Source organism: Eubalaena glacialis, chromosome 2 (genome assembly GCF_028564815.1).
Source record: "Eubalaena glacialis isolate mEubGla1 chromosome 2, mEubGla1.1.hap2.+ XY, whole genome shotgun sequence".
Lineage (NCBI taxonomy): Eukaryota > Metazoa > Chordata > Mammalia > Artiodactyla > Balaenidae > Eubalaena > Eubalaena glacialis.
This window is the reverse complement of record NC_083717.1, coordinates 55,248,770-55,273,349: the sequence shown is the minus strand read 5'-3', so window position 1 is coordinate 55,273,349 and position 24,580 is coordinate 55,248,770. Positions and strand designations below refer to the sequence as shown.

General features: G+C 39.5%; 5 non-coding genes across 5 annotated transcripts; all 5 read left to right on the top strand.

Annotated features, from left to right (window-relative positions):
* Positions 1-343: 343 nt before the first annotated feature.
* Positions 344-419, top strand: LOC133086133 (small nucleolar RNA SNORD115). The gene has a single exon (XR_009699902.1). It is a non-coding gene; the product is annotated as a small nucleolar RNA SNORD115 (small nucleolar RNA).
* An 11,641-nt stretch (positions 420-12,060) lies between these two features.
* On the top strand, positions 12,061-12,139 carry LOC133086132 (small nucleolar RNA SNORD115). Its single transcript, XR_009699901.1, has one exon. It is a non-coding gene; the product is annotated as a small nucleolar RNA SNORD115 (small nucleolar RNA).
* A 6,426-nt stretch (positions 12,140-18,565) lies between these two features.
* LOC133086131 (small nucleolar RNA SNORD115) lies at positions 18,566-18,646 on the top strand. The gene has a single exon (XR_009699900.1). It is a non-coding gene; the product is annotated as a small nucleolar RNA SNORD115 (small nucleolar RNA).
* Positions 18,647-20,712: 2,066 nt separating this feature from the next.
* On the top strand, positions 20,713-20,793 carry LOC133086127 (small nucleolar RNA SNORD115). Its single transcript, XR_009699897.1, has one exon. It is a non-coding gene; the product is annotated as a small nucleolar RNA SNORD115 (small nucleolar RNA).
* Positions 20,794-22,801: 2,008 nt separating this feature from the next.
* LOC133086128 (small nucleolar RNA SNORD115) lies at positions 22,802-22,882 on the top strand. The gene has a single exon (XR_009699898.1). It is a non-coding gene; the product is annotated as a small nucleolar RNA SNORD115 (small nucleolar RNA).
* The last annotated feature ends 1,698 nt before the right edge of the window (positions 22,883-24,580 follow it).

The following is a 24,580-nucleotide window of genomic DNA, read 5'->3' as shown; positions in this document are numbered from 1 at the left end:
TTAGGTGAATCACTGGTCTATATACAAAGGAATGTGGTCCTGTCTTTTTTTTTTTTTTTTTAGTAATATCTTTCCTGTATAAATCACAGAGGAACACATGAGCAATGCAAACATGAGATACATAGTTTTCTTCTTTGACTACCGCCCTGATCCTTCTTCATAGACAAAAACAAATGGGGAAGAAGACACTTGAGCTCACTTCCCCTGGGGCACGATTAACTACCCAGTTGTCCTGCACTGAATCTCTCAGATCTCCAGTCCACTTGGGACCCAGAACTTAAGGATGCCATTAGTAAAAAATTACAGGACAAAGAAATTGTAGGTGTGGGTGGTGCCATGGTTTGAGTGAATGAGGACATCATGTCTTGAGGAGATGTGATTGCATAAAAATCATGCTTAATAAAATTACTCTGGGGCCCAGCAGAGGTGACAATCCTGGATTACGAAGTGGGAGTGAGGGTTCTTAGCTTCACTGTAGTGGAAACTCTATTCATGGGCTTCAGGTAATAAAGCCCATATGGGAAATTTGTTTCATCCACCTCTTCTACCTCCTTCCACGTAAACAATGGTTTCTTTTATATTAATCAGATTTTGGTGGTTTATTCTCATATTTTTTTGAAATTATACCTCAACTCTCCTTTTTTTTTACATTGTGTGTACATTAAATGGATTAGGCTGCCTTTGATAACTGCTAAGTGTGAAACAGACTTCTAAACTAATAAAGACTTACTTCTAGGGCATTTAGCTTTATTCTTTCTGATGATATAAATATCATTATGGGTTCTTTTTCTCCATGAGTGATATATATATAATGGGACCTTCATAGAAGAATTTCGCTTTTCACCTGAGTGTGCTTTACTGGAAGTTGGAAAAGGTTTGTGATTCATCAATACCATCTCTATGGTGCAATATTTGCTTGGTTCTAAATGTCCAAGTAGACAAATTGAAACCTGTTATATTATTTCAGAGTTTTAATGTGTTACACTTGTGGATCGTTTTTGGACTATGACTATTCAAGGATTCTGGGAAGTGTGAATCCTTGTGATCCAGATATTTGTTTTCCTGTGGATGTAAAAATCAATAAAATTAGGAGCTTCCTGGTATCCTATTTACTTTTTAGGAATAGTACCCATGAAATACAGTTTTCATTTTTGACTACTGTCCTCTTAGACAAAGACTACTGAGAAAGATGACTTTTTGTCCTGCTACACCAGGGACACATGAAAGCTACACAGACTAACTTCACTAAATCTACCCAAACCCCAATCTACTTTGGCACAAGGTTTTTAAGAAAGCCAACCCTAGTTAGACTTTTCAGGATCAAATAAATGTATAAGGGGAGTGCCATGGCTTGTGTCATTATGCTAACCCCCAGCATAGGCGCCATTCTTGGGAAAGGATGTAGGAGTGTTCTAGGCTATGCAAAATAGAGCTATGGAAGCAGATATGATTAAGAGTAAAAAACAAGTAGTCATTGAAAAGTTGTGTAAGAGACTGTCATAGAATGAAAGCATCAGGTTGGGCAGTGGTTGCCTAATGACCTGGAAGAAAGGGAATCAAAACAGTCATGCTACTAAATGGCAAAATGGGAACTGAAACTACATTGTCATAGAAAACAATTTATTTTTCATTTCAATATGAAGAATATCATCCCTATACTTTTGTTTCTCCAGCAACTCAAATACCTGGTAGAATGTATTAAGGGCTGCTGGAAGGACTAGAAATGGTAAGAATCCATATGCCCTTTTCCCTAGTGCTCTGGAGAGATCCACAAAATTTTCCTGAGGTGCTCTGCACTGTGTTTTCAGTCTACGGCCCTATACATGGGGATGCATACTGGCTGCTACACAAACTGTTGCCTCCAGTTGACTAATGGAACAGGCACAATGAAGGTAAAATGGTAATCCCCATATTAGGGAGTTCCAAGTCCTCAGGAATCCAACTGTACACTTCCTCCAACAACTCAGGCTATTCTATTCTTTGTACCTTGGAAACCTAACATGAGAGACTACTGACAAGATTCCTTGAAACCTTTCTGCAGAAAGTAAACAGAGAGAAGCTAAATGCTGTACTCAGAAGCTGAGTCCTTCATTGTTTTTCAACACAGTTCACTGAGGCATTTTCTAAGTTTACATATATAAATCAGAATAGAAGATCAGAATAGACTTATGGCACTTTTGTTGCCAGGAATATAAATACAAGTAGGAGAAAAAGTAGGTTGATGATAAGAACAGATAATTTCTCAGATATTGGTGGCTACAATCTAGCTTTAAGAAAATATGTAGGAAGATAAGCCATAAAGAAACTTAAGACTGCAGCTTAGCTGCCTAGTTATAATTATTTACAAGGGAACACAATATTATCTGGGGACCCCAACAAATAAGAGGGCACACCCTGATGGAAAGTCAATAAATTCACTATTGAAAAGTCAAGACATTGGCAAAAATAATGCTGGAAGAGACTGAGGAAGATGCAAGGGATACAACCTAACTCTGAAGCTTTACCACCTCCTCAAGAGGTTCTTTCCCACCCCAGGAAATCAGACAGAAAATAATTGGCAAATGGTGCAAACTTATGGACAAAATTGACATAATGAGAGAACCTTAGAAATGGGAATGGAATGAACTTACATGTCTGTTTCTTTTCCCCGTCTTAAACTTTTCCAGTCCTTTCTTGTGGATACTGAAGCCATGAATTCTGAAATTTCTACTACCTTTCTTGTTTTACTCTAACTCAGAAAAATATCCAAGATATGGGTGTTTCTGGATGACCTACCTGTTCTTTCTCCTCTGAAGTTTCCACGCAAACAGGTATTTCCATAGAATAATATGCCTTGTCTCCTGATATGCTTGATAATGCCAAAAAGGGACTTACTATGTAACAAAGGGATATGATATTCTATATTCTGGATAGAGTGTTGTTGGAGCACCTGGGATGCAAGGCATCTAGGTTGGTAAATATGTGCTTTCAAAAACAAAAGGGGACTATGGGAGAACAGCAGTCTCACCTAGTGCTGAAAAAGTACACCCAAATTACAGGAAATCTATATTTATGGGCAGAAAAAAATAGAGAAATTTAATAAAAGGGATGAATTTCATTGTTATAGTTTACAATAAAGAAAAAACATGGCCATGTATAAAACATATTCTCTATCTGTAGCTCAAATACAATGTATAGAACCAGTAATTAGAGAAATGTGAAAATAGGCATAATAAAGAAAGTATATTTACCTTATAATTCTCCCATATTACCTTAAGAAAGAAAGAAAAATTTGACAAGGAGGTCAATGTGTTTATAGATTTGTCCATGATCTGAGAGCAATAAATAAGTCATAATTGGTCTGATACCCGTGGTACACATTCTTGCTACTACATTAACTTCTGTGTCTGAGTAAGCTAATTATTTTTATGTAATAGACTTATGTTCCGCTTTCTTTCCTTTACCTTTAGCTAAGGAGTCAATGTTCTTACTTGACTTTACCCATGTAGGCTTTTAATATTTGTGGCAATTGATTCCCCAGAAATTCAGAGATTTATTTACTGTATTCTCTAGGTATTTACAAGAAAACCTAACAAATTGTCTCTGCCTTGAGGCTCCAAACTAATTCAATGCTGGTTGATTTATTGATAGCTGCTAATATCTTACATGCTAGTAAAGAAGATACTTTAGCTTTACTAAATTTCTTAGTCTCCCAAGACATAATGTCTTCCTGAATATGTTGCAATATTATCAAACTGAAGTCAAATATTTGAGATATGCATTATTGGCCAACAGACAGAAGATGGTTGCATCCTGAACTCACCCTAATATACAAATGAAACAATGTCACACACACACACACACACACACACACACACACACACACACACACACACACACACCCCTCCACTGATTCTGAGAGTTGGTTGTGGATCCTTGCCTTTTATGAAATGGTTAAACCTCTCCTGGTATGTTACATGAAATACCAAAATTGTAGTACAGATAAAATCAAGAAGCCTTTCACATTCTTAGAATAGCTGTTGTTTCTCCATGTGTGTTAGTTTTTAACTTTGATAAAACCTTCTACATGTTCTGTCATAAGATTTAGGGTGTTTCTAATAGCTTTTTCAAAAATTAGGCCCTAATTATAGGCATATTGCTTACTTTTCTGTGTTATTGGATTTTGTTGCTCTGGGAATGCAAAGGTATTTACAAGGCACAATAGCAAAAACTCTCTTGATTGAAAGACTCAGGCTTTAATCTTGGAACACAATTTACTTATAGATACCTCATGATGTTACTATTTTACAAGTTTTTAGATTCATTTCTCACTGTGTTGCCAGTCTAGCTATGAACAAATCTTATTTTCTAATCCTAATACTATTCTGGGCAAGTGTAGCCTCTTGAACCCAGCTACTATGTTGCCTTATCCTGACAAAACACGTTGAATATGACTGTCTCACAGTCACTGATGTAGATATTGGACCTTGGTCTGATTCACCTAATATTCCTATTCCCAAAGCTGACTTAATATTGTTCACTGGCCCACAAGAGACTATAATAGTATGTTATGCAGTAGTCAACCCTCATGAGATTTTAGATGCTTCTGTTCCCTCAAACATAAAGTTAGTCCAAGTGGCAATGTCTCCTCTTTCATTTATAATTTTATTTATTTGTGTTTCTTTTTTCCTCAGGTAGTCTAGCTAAAGGTTTGTCAATGGTGTTTATCTTTTACAAAAAAACCTTAGAAATATTTATATTGTTTTGTCTAGTCTCTATTTCATTTATTTCTGCTCTGATCTTTATTATTTCCTCCCTTCAGCTAACTTGGAGCTTAGTTTTCTCTTTTTCTAGTTTTTTGAATTGTAAAGTTAGGTTATTTGAGATCTTTCTTTTTTTCTTAATGTAGGCATTTATTCCTATAAAATTCCCTCTTAGAACTGCTTTTGCTTCACCTCATAAGCATGTTGTGTTTCCATTTTCATTTGTCTCAAGATTTTTTTAATTTTACTTTTTATTTCTTTTATGACTTTTTATTTCTTTTTGTGACTCATTAGTTGTTCAGGAGTGTGTTGTTTAATTTCCACATATTTGTGAATTTTCCAACATTCCTTCTGTTATTGATTTCTAGTTTCATACCATTGTGGTTGGAAAAGACACATGATAATCTCAATAATCTTGATTTTGTTAAAACATGCATTGTGGCCTAACATATAATCTATCCTGAAGAATATTTGTGTACTTAAAAGAATATGTATTCTGAAGCTATTGGATAGAATGTCCTGTATATATTTATTAGGTCTATAGTGGTCTATAGTGTTAAGTCTGATGTTTTCTTATTGACTTTTTGTCTGGATTATCTATCTATGATTGAAAGAGGGTTATTAAAGTCACCTACTATTATTCTGTTCTTGCTATTTCACCCTTCATTCTGTCAAATCTCTTAAGTCAGCTAGGTGCTTTGATGTTGGGTGTTGGATGCATATATAATCATAACTGCTACATCTTCTTGTTGAATTGGCCCTTTTATCATTGTATGATGATTTATTTGTCTCTTATTACAGTTTTTTTGTCTTAAAGTCAATTTCATCTAATGTAAATATTGCCATTCCTGCTCTCTTTTGTTGTCATTTGCATGAAATACTTTTTCCTTCTCCTCACTTTCAGCCTATATATGTACATAAATCTGAGTCTCTTGTAAACAGCATATGGTTGGGCCTTGTTATTTTAGAGGACATTCAGTCACTCTATCTTTTGAATCATGAGTTTAATTCATTTACATTGAAAGTAATCATTCACAGGTAGGGACTTACTATTGTCAATTTGTTTTCTGTCTGATTTGTAGTTCCCTTGTTCCCCTGTTCTCTTGTGGTTTGATAATTCTTTTTGCAGTTATACTGTTTATTTTCTCTTCAACTTTTGTGGATCTACCATAGGTTATTTCTTTTGTGGTTTCCATGAGGCTTGCATTGAACTATCTATAGTTATAATGGTCTAATTTAAACTGATAACAACTTAACTTCAAATGCACAAGAAGTTCTACACTTTTATTTTCCCCCATAAGCTCAACTTTATTTATTGATGTCGTATTTTATTTCTGTTTTTAAATTGTGAATCTATTAAAAAGTTCTTGTGGTTATAGTTATTCTTAATAGTTTTGTCTTTTCATTTTTATAGCAGAATTAAACTAATTTATACATTATTAAAACTATTAACACTATTCTGTGTTTGTCTATATATTTACTTTTACAAGTGAGATTTGTACTTTCATACACTTTTGTGTTTCTGTTTAGTGTTTATTCATTTCAACTTGAAGAGCACCCTTAAACTTTTCTTGTAAGGTAGGTCTAGTTGTGACAAACTCCCTCAATTTTTTATTTAACTGGGAAAGTCTTAATATCACCTTTATTTTTAAAGGACAGTCCTACCAGTTTAATATTCTTGATTGGCAAGGTTTTTTTTCCTTTCGGTATTGTGAATATATTATCTCTTTCTCTCCTGGTCTACAAGGTTCCTGCAGATAAATCCACTTATAGTCGTATGTGAGTTCCTTTGTGTGTGATAAGTCACTTATCTTTTGCTGATTTCATGGATATCTCTTTGCCTTTGCCTTTGCCAATTTAATTATAATGTGCCTTGGTGTACACCTCTTTGGGTTCAAGCTATTTGGTGACTCTTAAGCTCCATGAATTCCATTTCTCTCCACAAATTTGGGAATTTGTCAGCCATTTTTTTAAAAAGTAGAATTTTTGTCTCTTTCTCTTTCTCTTCTCCTTCTGGAATTCCCATAATGCAAATATTGTTCCATGTGATGGTGTTCCATACTCCTGTAGCCTTTCTTCTTTTTAAAATTCTTTTCTCTTTTTGTTCCTCTGACTGAATAATTTTAAATGACTTGTCTTCAAGTTCACTAATTCTTTCTCCAGTTTGATCAAGTACACTGCTGAAGCTCTCTATTGAAATTTTTAGTGCAATGATTGTATTCTTTAGCTCTAGAATTTCTGTTTGATTTTTTCTTGTTTCTATTTATCTATTGAACTTCACATTTTGTCCATGTATTATTTTTCTGATTTCATTCAGTTGTTCATATGTGTTCTCTTTTAGTTCTCTGAGCTTCTTTAAAACAATTATTTTAAGTTCTTTATCAGGTTGTTGGTAGATCTCTATTTCTTTAGGGTTAGTTATTGTGGCTTTATTGGTTTCCTTTATACAAACTCATTAAAGCAACTCATTAAAGCTTGGCTTCAGAAGAAAAAGTCATTCACCAGTCAGCTCAGCCTGGGATTATGAGAAGGCTAGTTCTTGGCATCCATAGACAGGAGAGGCAAACTACCAATACTCTGAGGTTGGGTGAAGACACTCGCTGGGATCTGTCATAGGGGGAAGTGTGAGTTGGGCCTTATAGTTGGACAAGGCTGCACCTGTGTTCTCTGGCAGGGTGGGATTTGTGGGGGACCCCTTGTTCTAGCAATGTTGGTAGCAAGGGCCCTGGTTGGACAAGGCAATGTTGCTGTTAGGAGCACAAGGCTTCTGTCAAGATCTGCAGTATGTTACTGTGAGACCATAACCCTTTTCCTTGTTCCTAGCTGTCCCCAGGTGGTATACCAGTGCCAGTTCCCTCAGTGTTCCATGTGAGCTGAGAGAGAAATGGGCCTCTCAGACAATGTCCTGAAACCCTGGGGAAGTTGGATGTATGTCTTAGTTTCTCTTTCCCCAACTGGAGAAATCATGGGCCAAAGAGATCCTTCTCAGTGTGTTGCTGTTCCAGCTCAGAGAAGGGGTGACATGTACAAAGTGAAATGTTTATTATAACCCTTTTTTATGTAGTTTTCTTGTTTATTGTTCTCCACCAGTGTACTATAGCCTTACCCCTGAGGTGTCAGACACTCAGAACAGCATTTTCATCTGTGTATAGTTGCTAAATTGTTTTTCTGTGAGGGAACTAGGGACAGGGATGCCTATTTACCATCTTGCCAATGTTACCTTAGACTAGCTTTTAGTCTTAAAATGAATATCTATGCTGATAATAAATATCTTTATGGTCTGTTAGGCCACCAGCCAACTTTGGAAGAATGGAGGTTTTCAAACGTTGATAGAAACTAAAATATTACATGGGAAATGAATCACCAATGTATCAGAGTCATTGAAAATTCTCTAACAGAATTATATTATTGATTGTAAAATTCATACTCTGGAAAAAAATTATCTAAAAAAAGAATTTTCAGACCAAGTTGTGAAAAGAGCTACTGAGTTTTGGACTGGAAAAATTAAATGCCCATTATTTCTACCCAGAAACTCCTATTCATAATTTCAGAAATATCTAACTCTATAAGAATTAGAAAATTATAAATCAAAGGTAAATAAGAATAACACCATAGGAAAATGGAAATTACATGATGGGAATTTTTCTTTACAATATTTCCATTGTATGCTTGAGTGGCTTTTCCATGCCACTGACAGACTCATTCAAACAGAAAGAATATACTGAATATTTTGGAAAATTCAACACTTATAATTCAGGAAATAATACAAAGATGTGTTGTTTGAAAAAAATTATTTACAGGTAACATCTAAGATAAGTCAAGGAAGCCATCTAAAGCCAATGTTACCTGGAATATGGTGGCAAATGGACTTGATCAAGATTAGACCTTTAGAAGGTATCAAATATTTTTAGTAATGCTGAGTATGATGTTTAGATGGACAGACATGTTTCCATAGGCTAAAACTGATGCTCGAGCACTGAAAAACACCTTTCTAAAGTATATCATCTCAACTTTTGGAATTCCTAAATACCTAGAATCCAGTAGAGAAAGTAATTCTATATTTTGTAATTTAGGAGCTTTGTAACATCCTACAAGTACTCAAAATTTGCCTACTTTTTATCATTTCCAGTTCCTGGACAAGTGGAATTAATGAACCATATCCTAAAATTTATTTGGCTAAATTACACCAAACCACTCACTTACGGTGGCCCAAAGCCTTACCATTGGTTTCATTAAAATTAGGTTAAGTCCTCCTAGTAAACAAATTTCAAATTTCAATTAGAAGATATTTGAATTTAGGGTTTAAGCCTAACCCATTATCTGATGCAATAAAAAGTAGTCATGATCAAATATAATACTTAAAGAGTTTGCAGGCTTCCCTGGACTTATTTTGCCAGATGCTGGAAAAATTCCCCTGAGGAGGTATGTCATCAATAGTGAACAGGAGACCTGGTATATATCAAATTGTTCCAATATCAGACTGATGGTCATCACACCAGAGAGAATCCTACCAGGTTTGTTGATAATTCACATCAAGGTTTGTTGATAATTCACATCAAGGTGAAGAAGAAACCCAAGTAGATGCATGCTTCTCTTGTGAGACCAACACCTATGATTGAGTGGGCCACAATTTCCATTAAGAACCTTAAGGTTAAATCCTCTAGATAGTAATATAAAATAATATGCAGGCTGAAGAAAAAGTTTGTCTAGTGGACAGACAGTAGGAGACATAGATTGTTGTGTTACTTCTTAATTATCTTGACCATTATAATTTTGATACTTATTCTATTTTATATCAGTTGAACATGAAGCTTATAGTATTAGACCTTCTTCCTTTAAAAGTGAGTATATTAAACTCAGGGAATTTTGAATTGATTACAAATGTTCTGAATATGGAGTGAGGACTCAAGAAACACATATTTTGTCATAATACTTCAGATCCTTCAATTGGATAGTTTAAATTTAGAAGAATGAAACCCACAGACTATCTATTGATCTATTTACCCAAATAAAACAATCTTAAATATCACCCTTTGTGTTATTGAATATACTAATGGGAAGAAATTTTTAACCAGTCAAACTAAATACAGGTATATTCAAATTGAAAGTCCCTGAACAATAACACAAAACTCCAACTTCTCTCTACATTATATAGCCATTGGAGCCCAGTTTGACAAAACTGAAATGAATGTACAATGAGGAAGACATATCCCAGCCCAAATTATATAGCATAACTCCTTTAAAAGTCCCCAAATATAGCGTCCCATTAAAAATAAGTCTACCTTATTTAGAACTTAGCAATCTCCAGTCTCCATACTTAAGATTTCTAGGGTCATTAAATGGACTATTGCTTTTAATATTGCTACTTCTAATTTGAGTCAATTCAACTCAATTCTACCTGTATGCAATAGGCTTTATGACTATGAAAAGTTTTTACATGAATATTAAAATGTATCATGATCAAACTAAAAGAGATTTACTAAATACCATATTTATAGGTAAATAGAAGCTGGGACAACAATTGCAAGCTCTATTGATATAGAAATATGGACAAACATACTTAGTGCTTTGGGACAATTGCAGAAAGATGTAATTCAGATGCAAACAGGGTGGAATCAAAACCTAATACAGAATACAACTATAGAGAAAAGTGAAAATGGAATTGAGAAATAATTTGGAATTGGACACCTGGGAATGAAACCCTGCTGCAAAAAAAAATGTACCTAAATATTTTTCACAAGGCTTCACTCATATAACTGAACAATTAGTTATTCAACAATTGCAATATACTCTTACTAGTACTGAAATACAAGATTGTACATACTTAGAACAACAGTTAGATTTGGGCATGTTACTATATATGGAGAGATTAAATAATGCTGTAAAAAGATTAATCATAGAAGAGCTGAAACTTGGCAATTGCAGATTGAAACTTCTGAAAGCAAAACTACTAAAACTAACTTCACTAAAGAACATAAGTTTTCTCCTATACATATGTGAAACTAATATGTTAGATGGGTGCCAGTCCTTCAAGGAGATATATTTGAATTGAGACAATGGAACCTTAAGAAAAACACATGTGTCTAAATCAATCTATGTGCTTATAAGTGAAGAAAAATTGTTCATCTATTAAGCTTTGTTTAATGATTTATAATTCCTAATAGTGTTGCACCTTTGGGTTCTATCCTTTGCTCTTTTTCTCTCTTTACATATTACAGTAAGATATACTGCTAAGAGTTACACCTTCTCAGTAAGTGGCAAATGACAGCCTTACTCATAAATTCATTCCAAATAGATCAGTGGACTAGAGAAATTTCACCCTAAAGCACTTAGACTTATTCATTTAGTCAGCCTGAATATTGATATGGGGTGTTCTTATTGATTGACTGATCTACTTGATGTAATCTTATGACAAAACCTTTGCTTATTATTTGAATTTTACATGATTAACAGTTAAGAAAAATTTTGTTAACTGGCATATAGATCAATGTTCAATACTCATCTAGGTCTCTATAATGACTAGAACAATATTTATATAATATTGAATGGGATCCTAATAGTGTCTTGCTGCTTTAGGGTCATTGAATAACTTTTAATAAATGAAAATTCTGCCAACATAGATTAAAATGTGAAATTCAGTAATTTTCTATTAACCCTAAAGTTGATTATGTTAATGAGGAAACCCATATATAAATTTCAGTGCCTGGCTATCATGTTAATGCATTATTTTCAGTATAATGATGTATGTGCTATGAATGATGGAGGCTGCCTGGAAATGAATACTATTTCCAGTAACCTGATACTTGATTTGTAAACTCCAAGTTTCAAGTGGCTTCAGGTGTGTCATTTTAGGAGAGTTCATATGCAATAGACAATGCCAAATGTTACCAGTATGGCATCTTTTGATACATAGATAAAGGATGATAATTGGGATGCTCTTGTGTTTTCCTGACACGTTCTGAGTGGTTCTCCAAAGAAACCTGTATTCTGTGTCATTCCTGTGTAGGGTTGTCAATAGTCTACAACCTCTATACTAGGTCATTTTCTGAGTATTTATCATATTGTTCCGTTAAGGAAAAACTTTCAAGAGCCATGTTCCATGAAAGACTGTTCTATTTTTTGATACTTGTCCTACTCCTGTACACTTAAATAATGAGTACAGAGGAAGAGCATGGTTTGACCTGCAGCCTTGGAGAATTAATGTGAGTCAGGTGCCTACCACTGAATATGTCAATATGCCAGTCCAAATTGGCACCATAATTGGCTGGCACATATATTCAGGTCCAAGTGTATATATGTGTGTGGAAAGCCAGGGCTTCAGTCAATGATGAGAACTTACAGTCTTGAAGTGAGATGATGACCTAGAAATCATGATCAATAGAATTAAAATGAAGATAAATCTAGGTGACAATACAAGAAAATATATACTTAATCATTATTTCCTTTATAGACATTTTGTTTGGGGCTTGAGGCAATGAAACCTTAAAGGAAACTTATGTAAACCAATCCTGTCTATCTGCTAAAAAGTAAAAAGAAATACTCATCCTATAAACTTTGTTTCAGAGATTTATAATTTTTAATAGTAAGGTACATTCAGGGATTAGTCCACTGCTTTTCTCTCAATGTGTCTTTGAGTAAGACATTCAACCAAGGAATGCAACACTGCATTGATGATAGGTGTCTAGATTCCTGTAGTCATAGTTACATTCCAAATAGAAAATTGTCTGGAGAAGATGCACTCCTAAGCATAATAGATTTAAGCAGAAGGTAAACTGAATAGGAATATGGAATTTCCTTTTTAAACAGTGACTGACTTACTTGATGTAAATTTATAAGTTTCATTTGAACATGAAATTAATAATATTGAAGTTGAGAAATTTTGATTCACTGGCCCCCAGTACAATGTTTAATCTAATTCAACAAACAAGATGAGAACAATATTTTTATAATTTTACAGGATTCTAAAAGTAGCTTTGCGCTACTTTCAAGTACTAAAGGATCTCCCATAGCTGAAGGAAAATGCCATTGAAGAGATCTGAGATACAGTAGTTGGACTGTTAAAGAACTAAAATTTTAAGCTTAAAATTTAATACATACACTAAGAAACACACAAAATTACAGATCTTAATATGGACCGACTGTATATAATATAATAAACAATTTGCTATAAATCAGCAGTCCCCAAACTTCTTGACACTAGGGACCAGTTTCGTGGAAGACAATTTTTCCACAGACCGTGGGGGAGGGGTGGGATGGTTTTGGGATTATTCAAGCTCATTACATTTATTGTGCACTTTATTTCTATTATTATTACATTGTAATATATAACGAAATAGTTATACAACTCACCATAAAGCAGAATCAGTGGGAGCCCTGAGCTTGTTTTCCTGCAACTAGATGGTCCCAGCTGTGGGTGATGGGAGACAGTGACACCCGAAGTGTGTTGTTTATGTCCAGTCTACTCCATAATCTCGTTTTGGTTGTTGTCACTGCAGAAAACCCTGCTTCACAAAGACAGGATGGTGGAAATGGAAGCAGGCTTTTCAGTGCTTTTGTGGCAATGTCAGGATATTACGTCTTGACTTTAATCCAGAACATATGGAGATTTGAAGTTGTCTCAAACATACTTTTAAGGCCACCGTAATTTGCGATCTCAAGCAGTTGATCCTCTTCTAGCACGGACAAAGTCAATTCACCTGGTTTATTCACAAATGAGTCATGGATCCATTCCTTCCCAGTTCAGGGGTCTTTTGTGGTTGGGAAGTAATGCTCAAACTCTTTTGAAAGCTGAGATAGGTGATCATGCACCAGCTGGGAGGAAGAAGGCCCTGGCTCAGTCTCTTTCAAAATCTCTGCTAATGTTTGAAACATGTCAAAAAGCCATGTTCAGTTGTCGCCCCCATAACTCCAGTTTGGCTTTGAATGCAGCCACTTTATCTGCTGACTTGAACACAGTTGTCATTCTCCCCTGAAGTGACAGATTGAGTTCATTGAGCAGGTTGAATATGTCACACATGTAAGCAAGTTTTGTGACCCATTCTGTGTCACTGAAGTGTGCTGCCAGTGGTGACTGTTTTTCTAAAAGAAATCCCTGGAGCGGCTCTCATAGCTCAAAAACTCTGACCAATTATCTACCTTTAGAAAGCCATGTCACTTCTGTGTATAGGAGAAGACATATGTGCTCTGCATCCATCTCCTCACAGAGCTGCGCGAACAGACGTGAGTTAAGGGCATGTACTTTAATACGGTTGATAATTGTAATCACATCCTGCAAAACGCTAATAAGTTCAGGTGACATTTTTCAGCTAGCCAGCATTTCTCTATGGATGACACAGTGTGTAGACTCACATTCAGAAGTGACCTCTTTGACCCGAGTAGTGAAACCAGAAAGCTGTCTGGTCATGGCAGCCACTCTGCCCATGCATATACTGACACAAAATGACCAATTCAGTTTTCCTGATAAGTAATCATTCAAAGACTTGAATAGTTCTGCAGCTGTGGTGCTGGTTGGCAGCAAAAGTGCACATAACATATCCTCATGCACATCCTCCTGGAAAATATATTGCACAAAAACAAGCATTGTTGCCTTGTTGTCAACATTGGTAGACTCCTCAACCTGGATTGTGTACCACGGTGGCTCATTAATCCTCTCTAACAATTGTGCCTCAATATCCTTTGCTATTTCATCAATTTGTCTATTTATGATGCTAGCTGAAAAAGGAACATGTGCCACCTTTTGAACTGCAACCTCTCCTAAAAGTTCACAACAAATGTCCTTAGCAGCAGGCAAGATCAACTCTTCACCAATAGTAAAGGGCTTCTTAGCTTTAGCAATGCCGTTAGCCACTAAGAATGATGCTCTCAGTGCAGACACATTTGATGAAGTTCTGACCTTCAATAATTGCTTCTGTTCTTCATGTCCATGTTTTTTTCTTTTGAAAAACTCCAAAGGCTTGTCTTTTAATGCAGGGTGATTAGTCTCCATGTGGTGAAGCAGTTTTGAAGGTTTCAAGGCCTTGTTGGATAGTCAGTTGCCACATATAATACAAAGTGGGCTTGGAAAATGTGAATCACCTGTTGCAATGAACCCATAATTTAAGTAGGACTCTTGGTATTTTCTTTTAAATGCAGCTTTTTTTATTTGGCAGTCTTGGAGTCTTCTGCTGTCTCATCATTGGGTCTTTCCCGATTTTTAAAGAAGCTCTCCAGCAAAGTTTGTTTTTTATTCATTTTGGCTAGGGTTAGCTTGTGGGCTTACCAAAACTGTGACTGAGAAAAGTGTGCAGTGTGGGAAAGAGTTGTGGATGGAAGTAGTAAATAAAACAATGGGCAGGCCACACGCAGACTAAAATGATTGTTGGATTCTGACTTAAAGCCTGCCACCAGATGCAGCTGTACAATTGAAGTACATCAACTCACTTGCCACTATAAATCTGCCACCAGATGCAGCTTAATTGTCACTTGCCACTCACAGATAGGGTTTTGATATGAGTCTGCAAGCAATTGATTTATTATGGTCTCTGTGTAATCAAACCTCTCTGCTAATGATAATCTGTATTTTCAACAACTCCCCAGTGCTAGCATCACCACCTCAGCTCCACCTCAGATCATCAGGCATCAGATCCTCATAAAGAGAACACAACCTAGATCCATGGCATGTGCAGTTCACAGTAGGGCTCGCACGCCTATGAGAATCTAATGCTGCCACTGATCTGAAAGGAGGAGGAGCGCAAGTGGTAATGTGAGCAATGGGGAGTGGCTGTAAATAGAGATGAAGCTTAGCTCACTCACCCGCCACTCACCTCCTGCTGTGTGGCCCGGTTCCTAACAGGCCAAGGACCGGTACCAGCCTGTGGTCTGGGGGTTGGGGACCCCTGCTATAAATGATGCCAGAAGATTCTCATTTACAATTGACTATGCTAGTGTCACTGAATGAGAAGCATTTTTTTCTCAATGAGTGACCAACTAACTTTAAAGAATTATCAAGGGCAAATCCAGTATTTTTGATGAGATATTTACTGAGCTGTGGTTGCCAGCTGATGGTGTGATTTTTTTTTAACTATATGTATAAGAAGGCATATTTACATTGATTATGAAATTCATTTCTTCTGTACATGTAAAGTGGGTAAGATATTGAAGAAAACACACAATATAACAATGGCTTATTAACCATGTTCAAAAAGGCTAAAATTCATTTTCAAGCATCACTAAAAAATCAAAATGACAACTGTATTGTTATTTTATTTGTAATCCAAAGACTCATGTGGCTTCAAAAATAGAACTTCAGGAAGTTCTTATGCAAAGAGAAAAATACAGAGATAACAATATAGATCAGTGTTTAATAAAATAAAATTGATCAGTGAAATGACCTCATGTTTCCTGAACACTAAAGGTGGAAAAAAGGAAAACGAATTCACAAACATTCTAATTCTACAGGAAAAAATAAAAGATAAATAAAACTATAATAACATTCAAAAAATATATAATGATAATTAAAAAACAGAAATATTTAGGATGTTTAAATGAACATACACAATTACATCAATCCTAAAATTGAGAAAGTAAAAAAGGAAAGAACAAAAAATATTGTATATAATAAAAAATAACACTAAAAATATTTCTGCGAAATGTCAAAAAATATTATGGAAATAATATTCAGCATAATGTATTAATTTTAAAATATTTTGTGGTAAGCATGTTGAAGAAAGAGGAAAATGATACATGAAAATAGCAGAAAAGATTAGAAAATAAAAATTATATTATCATCAAGAGAAAAAAAATCATGCTCAACAGGATTGTGCTGAAGCACAAGGGAATTGGCCATCCAGGAGGTTGGAATCTTCCTGTCCCTTCCAGAGCCCTCGGATGTGGGTGTGGAGGCACCCTATCCTTCTAGGAAAGCATGTGAGACTCTACCTTGTCTAGGGGCTTCCACGTGGACAAGGCATGGTCCTGTCTTTGGCTTTCTTTCCTGATCCCTAGTTCCACAACCCGCCCGGAGGCCATAGGCGGGGCCTTCTTAGCCTTTTCTCTTCAAATTGTGTCTTTCAGTCAGACGTTCTGGCAAGGGTCTCATCACGGCCTGAATGATTCGAGGTGAGTGGCTCTCTTTGGTCCTTGACACAGGCCCCAAAGGACATTGGATTATGTGGGATGCCCAACTAAAAGCAGTCAAGAGAGAGGAGTCCTTTCAGGAACCTCAATCGTCCAAAAGAGGGATTTCTGCTGTAGCACCACAACTAAGGGCTAGGCTCTTAGGAAATGAAAATCTTTTCATTAGACCTGAATTCTAATCAGATTGCACATGGAAGCAATATTTCCTTCCCTGGGACCCTGAGGAGCACACCTCAAAGCAGAGTACTCTGATTAACTGAGGGGACAGTCATTTGTGGTGTGTATTTTGCAGTCTCCAAAGAACCATCGGTAGGGAAGAATCATGCCCCAGGACAGGAGATGGTGAGAGGCAGGCAAGAACCCATCCACCAGGTCTTGGCATGTAGACACTGCTGGCTATTGAGAGAGCTGAAGGGCGGCCCCTGAGTTAATGGGACTTGGCCAGGTAACTTTCAGGGATGGTGGGGTCTCGGTGAGGTTCATTGTTCCTGATACTCCCTCTGGTGGATTTTGCTTCAACAACTAGCAGCCATTGCATCTCCTGTGGAGTTCTTCCACTAGGGGAGACACTGCCTTCAAAGAGAGCACCCTCAAGAGGAGAAACCCCTTTTGAGTGTGCCTACTTAGTAAGGTTGTTGAGAGCCCTTCTGAGCCCTGGTATCATCTCCATTGTGAGGCCCTGTTGCCCGAAGTAGAGGGGGACCCAATGATGTGGGCCAAGGAGGGAGTAGTTGCACTGCTGTTCTTTGGGGGCCTTCAGTGGTCCATAAAACAGGCTGCTGCACCAAAAGATGATGGCTCTTATTCCCGGCCTGAACGTTCCCATGCAGGGCTTTGCCAGGTTGACTGGTGCTCAGCCCATGGGCCCATCTCCAGATAACTGCTTCTTCAAGCATCCATTCCATGGGAATTCATGGCCTCATTTTCTGTGTTTTGGCAGGCAAGTGGCCAAGCCGAATGTCCCATTGACCTCCCCATGCTTGCATGGACCAGAATCGAGCCCAAAGGAATGTCTCTGCTCCCCAGCACATGTCCAGAGAGTTTTGGTGGCCAAGAAGCCATGACAACAGGCCTTCTGACAGGAGGTGAGCAACTGATGCTCTGCCTTCTCTCAGCAGTCCTTTAGATATTCGTCATTTCTTCATTCCTTGACACATTATTTATGTACGCATTCATACACAGATCCACACGTCCACTGGTTCATTTATGTTTGTTAGTATATATAGAGGAAGGGAGGGAGAAAAATAAGGAGCTAGGGAGGTAGGGACCTAGAAAGGTAGGTAGATGGGTTGGTAAGTAGGTTGGTAGATAGGTAGGTAGGTAGGTGTTATGTATGCGTTTCAGATAGGCATTTATGTCAATGCATATAGGTACATTTGGTCACTCTTTGTGTTTATGCATGTATCCCTGTTTGTATGTCTTGTAGTATCATCTGATGCATGAAGATGTACATGCAACTACACCCAATGCCTAACGCTATGGACTAGGAGTTAACACAAATGTCCTACTCCTCTCTAGGCAGACAACGTCCCCAGGGAAAGGAAGATCTGAGTTTGGACTGCTGCCTATGGTGAAACCAATGTCAGCCTTGGTTCAACACCTGGAAGAGATAGAAAGTCACGTCTTTTTGAGCATCCTCATTTCCAGAAAGCATCTGAGGTAAGACTACTCAAGTGCCAGGGCACGGAGGTGTGGGGATTGCCTCCGTCTAGTCAATGATGAGAACTCATATGGTCCTGAAGAGACATTATGACCTAACAATCATGTTCAATAGGATTATGCTGAGGCCCAGTGGAGGTGGCCATCCAGGGGCAGGAGTTTATGAATCCTCCTGTCCCTTCCAGAGCCCTGAGGTGTGGGTGTGGAGGCCCCTATCCCTCGAGGAAGCCCTTGAGACTCTACCACGTCAAGGGGCTTCCATGTGGCGAAGACATGGTCTTGTCTTTGGCTTTATTTCCTGATGCCTGGTTTCACAGTCCACCAAAAGGCCATACGTGGGGCCTTTCCTTAGCGCTTTCTCTTCAAATTATGTCTTTCAGTCAGACGTTCTGGCAAGTGTCTCACCATGGCCTGAATGATTCGAGGAGAGTGGCTCTCTTTGATTTTTGACACAGGCCCCAGTGGACGTTGGACAGTTGGGGAGGCCCAGACAGTTGGGGAGGCCCATCTCAAAGCTGTCAAGAGGGGGGAAATCCTTTTGGGAACCTCAGTCCTCGCAAAGGAGGGGATTTCTGCTGTGGCACCACATATAAGGACCAGTTTCTCGGGCACTGAAAACCCTTTCATTAGACTTGAGTTCTAGTCAGGTTGCACCTGGAGGCAACGTTTCTTTCCCTGGGCTCCTGGGGAACATACACACAGATCTGTGAGCACCAGAAGGCAGAGCACGCTGACTTACTGAAGGGACAGTCACTTGTGGTGTGCTTTGCCATCTCCAAAGAACCATCGGTAGGGAAGAATCGTGCCCCAGGACAGGAGAAGTTGAGAGGCAGGCAAGAACCCGTCCACTGGGGCTTGGTAGGTAGACGCTGCTGGCTATTGAGAAAGCTAAAGGGCGGCCCCTGAGCTTTAATGGGAGTTGACCAGGTTACTTTCAGGTATGGTGGGGTCTCGGTGAGACGAGTTCTTCCTGATGGGACCTGTGATGGATTTTGCTTCACCCACTAGTGCCCATTGAGTCTCTTGGGGAGTCCTTCCTCCCCGGGAGCCACTGCCTTCAAAGAGAGCACCCTCAAGAGGAGAAACCCCTTCTGAGTGTGCATTCTTAGTAAGGCTGTTGAGAGCCCTCCAAGCCCTGATATCATCTCCATCGTGAGGGCCTGTTTACCAAAGAAGAGGGGTGGCCCCATGACGTGGGCTGAGGAGGGAGTACTTGCATTGCTGTTGTTTGGGGGCCTTCTGTGGGCCACAAGAAGGGACGCTGAACCAACAGACGATGGCTCTTGTCCCTGGCTTGAACGTTCCCATGCAGGGCTTTGCCAGGTGGACTGCTGCTGAGCCCATGGGCCCATCTCCAGATATCTGATTCTCCCAGCATCCATTCCGTGGGACTTCCTGGCCCCATTTTCTGTGTGTTGGTGGGCAAGTGGTCAAGCCCAGTGTCCACCATCCCATGATTGCACAGACCAGGATCGAGCCCAGAGGAACATCTCCATTCCGCAAGACACGTCCATAGAGTTTTACTGGCCAAGAAGCCCTTGCCCCAGGCCTTCTGATGGGAGGAGAGCCAACGATGCTCTGCCTTCACCTAGGAGTCTTTAGTGATTCGTCAATTCTTCCTTCCCTGACACATTAGTTATGTAATTATTCATACACAGATCCACTTGTCCACTGGTTCCTTTATGTTTGTATGTATGTATGGAGGGAGGGAGAGAGAAAGGCAAAGAGGTAGAGAGGTGGGGAGCTAGAAATGTAGGTATGTGGGTTGGTAGGTAAGTAGGCAGATAGGTAGGTAGATGAGTGTTAGGTATGCGTTTCAGGTAGGTGTTTATTTTAATGCATACAAGTACATTTGGGCACACTTTGTGTTCATGGAAGTGTTCCTAGATGTACAAGACATCTATTGGTATGTCTCGTAGCATAATTCAATGCATGTACATGTACACACATGACCCCCTAATGCCAATGGTATGGACTTGGATTTGACACAGCTGTCCTGCTCCTCTCTAGCCAAAGTCCCCATGGGAAGGAAGATCTGAGTTTGGTCCACTGCCTATGGAGCAAGCGATGTCAGCCTTTGTCCACCACCTGTAAGAAACAGAAACTCAGTTCCTTTTGGGCATCCTCATTTCCAGAAAGCATGTGAGGTAAGCCTACTCAGGTGCCAGGGCACAGATGAGTGGGGAGTGCCTTGGTTGGGTCAATGATGAGAACTCATATGGTACTGAAGAGATATTATGACCTAACAATCATGCACAATAGGATTACACTGAGGCCCAAAGGAGGTGGCCATCCAGGGGCCAGAGTTTAGGGATTCTCCTGTCCCTTCCAGTGCCCTGGAGTGTGGGTGTGGAGGCCACCTATCCCTGGAGGAGAGCCCTTGGGACTCTACCATGTCTAGAGGCTTCCATGTGGCAAAGACGTGATCCTGTCTTCAGCTTTCTTTCCTGATCCCTGGTTCCACTGCCTGCCCGGAGGCCCTAGGCAGTGCCTTTCTTTAGCTCTTTCTCTTCAAATTGTGTCTTTCAGTCAGACGTTCTGGCAAAGGTCTCTTCACAGCCAGAATGATTTGAGTGAGTGGCTGTCTTTGATTTTTGACAGAGACCTCAATGGACTTTGGGTTATGGGGGAGGCCCACGTCAAAGGCATCAAGAGGGGGTAGTCCTTTCTGGAACCTCAGTCCTCACAAACGGGGGATTTCTGCTATGGCACCACATCTAAGGACTCAGATCTTGGGCAATGAAAAGCATTTCATTAGATCTGAGGTCTAGTCAGGCTGCACATGGAGATATTTCCTTCCCTGGGTCCCTGGGGAACATCCACACAGGTCCGTGCCCACCCCAAGGCAGAGCACACTGATCTACTGAGGGGACAGTCACTGTGATGTGTGCTTTGCCGTCTCCAAAGAACCATCGGTAGGGAAGAATCATGCCCCAGGCCAGGAGGTGGGGAGAGTCATTCAAGAACCCGTCCACTGGCTCTTGGCAGGTAGACGCTGCTTGCTTTTGAGAAGCTGAAGGGCGGTCCCTGAACTTTAATGGGACTTGGCCAGGTCACTTTTAGGGATGGTGGTGTCTCAGTGAGGCCAGTTGTTCTTGATGGGCCCTCTGATGGGTTTTGCCTCCCACTCTCATCCAGTGATCCTCCTGGGGAGCTCTTCCTCTGTGGGAGCCAATGCCTTTGAAGAGAGCACCCTCCAGAGTAGAAACTCCTGACTGTCCATTTTTAGTAAAGCTGTTGAGAGACCTTAGGAGCCCTGGTATCATCTCCACCATGAGCCCCTGTATGCTTGAAGTAGAGTCATGACCCCATGATATGGGCTTAGTATGGAGTAATTGCATTGCTGTTGTTTGCAGGCCTTGGGCATGCCATGGATGGAGACGCTGCACCAATAGTCAATGGTTCTTGTCCCGGCCTGAACATTCCCATTCAGGGCTTTGCCAGTTTCACTGGTGCTGAGCCCATTTGCCCATCTCCATATATCTGCTTCCTTGATCAACCAATTTTGGGACTCATGTCCTCGTTTTTTGAGTGTTGGTGGGCAAGTGGCCAAGCCCAATGTGCCATCAGCTGTGCTTGCACAGACCAGGATAGAGCCCAGAGGAACATCTCTGTTCCCCAAGACTCATCCTTAGAACTTTGCAGGCTGAGAATCTCTCACTTTAGAAGGAGAGCCAATGATGCTCTGCCTTCTGTTGGAAGTTTTTTAGGGATTCGTTATTTCTACATATCTTGACACGTTATTCATATATACATTCATGCGCTGATCCACTCGTCCACTGGTTCCTTCATGTTTGTAATAACGTATGGCGGGTTGGAGGGAGGGAGAAAAGTAAGGATTTAGGGAGGTAAGGAGTAGAGAGGTAGGTATGTGTTTTGGTAGGTATGTAGGTAGATACTTAGGTTTTAGGTATGCATTTCAGCTACTTGTTTATGTAATGTGTATAGGTACATTTTGTCACTCTTTGTGTTCCTGAATGTATCACTGTTGGTGTGTCTTGTAGCATCATTTGATCCATGAAGGTGTAGCATGCATGATTCCCAATTCCTAAAGTGATGGAGTAGGAGTTCTCACTGCTGTCCTACTCCTCTCTAGCCAGACAACTCCCCAGAGGAATTCAGTTCCTTGTTTGGCCTGCTTCCCATGGGTCAATCAATGTCAGCCTTGGTCCAGCACCTGGAAGAGACAGCTACCCACTTCCTTTTGGGCACCCTCATTTCCAGAAAGCATCTGAGGTAAGGTTACTCAGGTGCCAGTGCACCAATGTGTGGGGAGTGCCTTGGTTGGGTCTATGATGAGAACTCATATGGTCCTGAAGAGAGAGGATGACCTAAACGTCATGCTCAATAGGATTACACTGAGGCGCAATGGAGGTGGCCATCCATGGGCAGGAGGTTGGGGATCCCCCTGTCCCTTACAGAGCCCTGGGCTGTGAGTATGGGGGAAGGAAAGCCCTTGAGACTCTACCGTGTTTAGGGGCTGCCACATGGCCAAGACATGGTCTTGTCTTTGGCTTTCTTTCCTGATCCCTAGTTCCACCGCCCGCCCAGATGCCATAGGCGTGACTTTTCCTTATCTCTTTCCTTTGATTTGTGTTTTTCTCTTATAACTTCTGGCAAGGTTTTTCCACGACCTGAATGTTTCAAGGTGAGAGACTCTCTTTGGTCCTTGACACAGGCTTCAGAGGACTTTGGACTATGAGAGAGGCCCATCTTAAAACATCAGGAGGGGGGAGTTATTTTGGGAACTGCAATCCTCATAAAGATGGGATTCCTTCTCTGGTGCCATTTCTACATTCTAGGATCTCAGGCTCTGAATAGCCTTTTGTTAGACTTGAATTCTGGTCAGATTGCACATGGAGTCAATGTTTCCTTCCCTGGCACCCTGATATACATCCCCACACGTTTCTGCGCATTTGGAGGCATAGAATGCTGATCTATTGAGGGGACAGTCACTTGTGGTGTGTGCTTTGTGGTCTCCCAAGAATCTATTATATGGTATGATCTAGCCCCAGCCTGGACTCATTCAGATGCATTCATGAACCAGTCCACCGAACTTGGTTTGTAGACACTGCTGCTTATTACTTGAGCTGAAGTGTGGCCCCTGATATTATGTAGGGCTTTGCCAGGACATTTTCAGGGATAGTGGGCTCTCGTTAATGCCAGTTGGTTTTGATGGGCCCTTCTCTTTGTTTTCCTACTTTCAGTGGGTCCCACTGCATTTCGTGTGGAATCTTCTTCTCTGTGGACACTGCCCTCTTATATTGCCTCCCACCCCCACAGTTCTGGAAAATCTGTTTACAGCTCTTTGGTGCCATTGTATCATCTCCAACGTTAGACCATTTTGAAGCATGAGTTAGAGTGGTGGCTCAAGATGTGGTCCTAGGGAGGAGTAGTTGCCTTTCTGTTTTTTGTTGTTCATTGTCTGGCTGTGGATGGGGTCCCAAAACTAAAAGTTGTTGGCTCTCATTTCAGGCCTGAAGGTTCCCTTGCATGTTTTTGCCAGTTTGACTGATGGTGAGCCCATGGGCTAGTCTCCAGATATTTGCTTCCTAGAGCATAAATCCACGTGACTTCACAGCCACATTGTCTGTGTGTTTATTGACAAGAATACAACCCCAATGTCCTGTCTGCTACCCATTGTTTTAAGAGACAATGAAGAACCAGTATGAATTCCTTCATTCTTTAATCATCCTATGTTGAATGAATCAACTATTGCATGATTAATGATTCTTTTTGTGCATTTAATGTATATTTCTCTTTAGATATGAAGGAATGTCAAACGTAAGTCATTTACCTATAAAAATTTTATGTCTAATCATTTAATACTCTCCATTATTTTTCTTTTAGATTAAAGACTATTTAGTAAGATGACTTTTTGGACATTGTTTTTGACTGTACTTTTACCATCAGATCTTCCTGCATTCAATCTGGTCACTTGTACACCAAAATTAAAGCTTTCCATTCCAGGTAAGAGTTTTCTGGAACTGTTTTATTTATATTTGTGAATAGTCATGTTTTGTGTTTTTGATAAAAATTAGTTATTTCTTGAATAAATTCTTAAT